Below are 3,002 nucleotides of genomic sequence, written 5' to 3'. Positions count from 1 at the left end.
CCGTCCCTCCCGGCCAGGCACTCCACCCAGGCGAGGTGGGTGCGGTGGGGTTTTCCGGTCCCTTTGGCGCCCTCACCGCCGCGGGGCCTACTGCGTCAGCTGAGATCCCCCCTACCAGGCTGGCGAACACTAACTTCAAGTTACTGTGAGTCTGGCAGGTATGCCCGGGAGGGCGGTGATCCTGGCCAGCAGAGTGCCCACTCTCTCCCAGGATGTGGCCAGCCACTCCCGCACCCTCCACACCCGGCAAGAGAGCGGTGGATCCTTCAGAGAGATGACGGAGGCGTATGTGAGGCTGGACTCGCCTGCAGAGGATGCCAGCTTGCCTCCTCCACCCCAGGGGCGAGCCAAGTATTTGAGCGAGTGTGTTTGTGAACCAAAAGGAGGGACAATCCCAGCATGAATTTCTAGCTCTTCATCAAGACAGCACAGTGGCCCAGGATGCTGGGACCCTCCTAATGTTGCCTGTGGCCCACCCTAACCACCAAACATTCGCCAGCCCCGTGAAACTGCAAACTTTCCAACTTCACCCCTTCGCCTTTCTCCTCTTTGGGAACAGCTATATACGGGGCGGTGCCCTCAGAGACACTCATACAGTTGGTTCTTGATGCTCTGCATACACTCAAACAACAACGGTATGAGGGAACTCCCAGCTTTTTCCACGACTAATTATAGACGTGAAAGTCTGAGGATGTTTTGTAAGCGGTAGAGAGAAACTGCTGAGGTTTCTCTACAAAGCCAAAGAAAATGTATGCATTCCCCTTCCCCACCCCCAACTTCTCCTAGCTCTAACCGCCACTCACCCCCCAGTGAGCCCTTTCTCAGCCCCCAGAGCTGCCCCTCCTTCCTGTTGAAGATTTCATACTCAGTTCTTTTTTTTTTTTTTTTTTTCCATCTCTCTTTAGGGCTTTCAAGAAAGGGAACAGACACGGAAAATATTTCTGCAACAGTTTTCCATTCTGTGTCTCATTCCCAAGCCAAGGGGGAGGAGGGGGCAGGGAGGGCAGGAACGAATGGGGGAAAACAAATGCTTTTGCCAAAAGCTCAATTTGGGTATAAAAAATACAGACCCTCCACTTCCCTACCCCCACAGCCTAAGAATGACAACTAGGGGGGAAAAAAGGAGAAATCACTTGTTTGATTATATGGTTTCTAAGAACTGAATCTAGGAAGGAAATACAGTATTTGACAAATCTGTGCACATATACACACATACACACACCCTAAACCCAGTCGCAAGAAATATGCTAGAAGAAGAAATTCAGGGAGTTAAAGAAGTCATTGAGAGGAAAGAAAAACTAAGTTTGCAAATCACGATTCAATTCATTCTCTGCAAGCCTACCTCTCTTTCTTAGCAAAGATCCAGGCTTCTGCACGCGGGACTCCCCCTCCAGCCTTCCATGGACAGGGGTACCGTGGGGGGTGTCTACCCACCGGTCTCCCTAGTGTGGCAACCACGCCGGAGTTGTGAGCTGGTTTCTTCTGCCTTCCCCGCGGAGACCACGGAGTGGGCTGGGTCTCCGCCGGCCCTCCCAAGGGAAGGACCTCTCAGGTTCCTGGAATGAAAGGGGCGCCGGGGAGCTGGGCGGGTGTCCCTGGTCTTGCTTTTCCCGGAGGGACGGTTCCCCGGGAACTTCGCGCCCCCTTTCAACGCCCGGATTTAGACGGTTTCAACAGCAGAGCTTTCTTAAGAAAATGCTTGTCATGGCAACAGCTCCAGCCAACTCGGGCCAGACTCTGGCTCACCAGCCCGGCCCGAGCTGGAGGAGAAGGGGCGGAGCGAGGCCGGGCCGGGTGGGGCTTGGCGGGGAGCCAGGCCATTCCTTGCTGTTAAGGTGGCCCGGTTGCAAGCTGCGGTGGCTTCCTGGTTTGTCTTAAGGCGGCTTGGGGAAAGGAGGGGAGGAATCCTCTTTCCGGTGGGGTTTCCTTTCCGCCCTGCTCTCCCTTGTCGAAAGCAGCGCAGGGTGGGGGTGGAGCGAAGAGTGGGTGTGGGTGGCGGTGTTCAACGGTTGCTGGGCGGAGGGGAAAAAGGAAGCTTCTGCAGGTCGTTGGCTTCCTGCACCTCCTCTCAACCTCTTACTGCCTTAGACACCGGACCCAGATGTCTCAGTTCAGTTCAGTTCAGTCGCTCAGTCGTATCCGACTCTTTGCGACCCCATGAATCGCAGCACGCTAGGCCTCCCCGTCCATCACCAACTCCCTGAGTTCACTCAAACTCATGTCCATTGAGTCAGTGATGCCATCCAGCCATCTCATCCTCTGTCGTCCCCTTCTCCTGCCCCCAATCCCTCCCAGCATCAGAGTCTTTTCCAATGAGTCAACTCTTCACATGAGGTGGCCAAAGTACTGGAGTTTCAGCTTTAGCATCATTCCTTCCAAAGAACACCCAGGACTGATCTCCTTCAGAATGGACTGGTTGGATCTCCTTGCAGTCCAAGGGACTCTCAAGAGTATTCTCCAACACCACAGTTGAAAAGCATCAATTCTTCGGCTAACCCAGAGGTCTAGGTGTCTGCGAACATGGTCCAGCCCCTGCACCCTCCTTCCCCTGAGTAGGGAGCCTACTGGAGGAGAAGGAATTGCTTTGGTTGAATACACCTAGACATGGCTTTGCTTGTACACACACCTTAGTGCACAATCCTCACCCAGATCTCACAAACCCGCTGCCTGGTTAACCACCTCAGAATAGTTAACCGCCTCAGTAACCACCAGGGGCACATCCCCAGTGCGTGATACTAGCTGCCTAATTTGAATCCTACTATGTGTGGGCTATGGCACCAAAAGCTTTGTATACATCATTTCTAATGTTCATGACAATCTTTTTTAAAAATTTATTTATTTTTAGTTGAAGAACAATTGCTTTACAATATTGTGTTGGTTTCTGCCATACGTGTACATAGGTCATCAGTGTACATAGGTCCCCTCCCTCTTGAACCTTCCTCCCACTTCCCACCCTATCCTCCCACCCGTCCCCCAGGCTGTCACAGAGCACCGATGTGAGC

At 53.2% G+C, this 3,002-nt stretch overlaps 1 protein-coding gene across 4 annotated transcripts in view; it reads right to left on the bottom strand.

Annotated features, from left to right (window-relative positions):
• ATP2B4 (ATPase, Ca++ transporting, plasma membrane 4) overlaps positions 1 to 1,940 on the bottom strand; it is a 98,214-nt gene extending 96,274 nt beyond the window's left edge. For 2 of the 4 annotated variants that reach the window (XM_010854126.1, XM_010854128.1), the window contains exon 1: positions 1,343 to 1,938. The gene's annotated coding sequence lies outside the window, so the exon portion shown is untranslated. Of the gene's footprint in view, positions 1 to 1,342 lie in introns of all 4 variants that reach the window. The other 2 variants (XM_010854130.1, XM_010854129.1) reach the window with 2 other exon arrangements.
• Between the last annotated feature and the right edge of the window lie 1,062 nt (positions 1,941 to 3,002).

Source organism: Bison bison, unplaced genomic scaffold (assembly GCF_000754665.1).
Source record: "Bison bison bison isolate TAMUID 2011002044 unplaced genomic scaffold, Bison_UMD1.0 scf7180017864338, whole genome shotgun sequence".
NCBI lineage: Eukaryota > Metazoa > Chordata > Mammalia > Artiodactyla > Bovidae > Bison > Bison bison.
The sequence above is the reverse complement of the archived record's forward strand: the minus strand, read 5'-3'. Positions and strand labels throughout refer to the sequence as shown.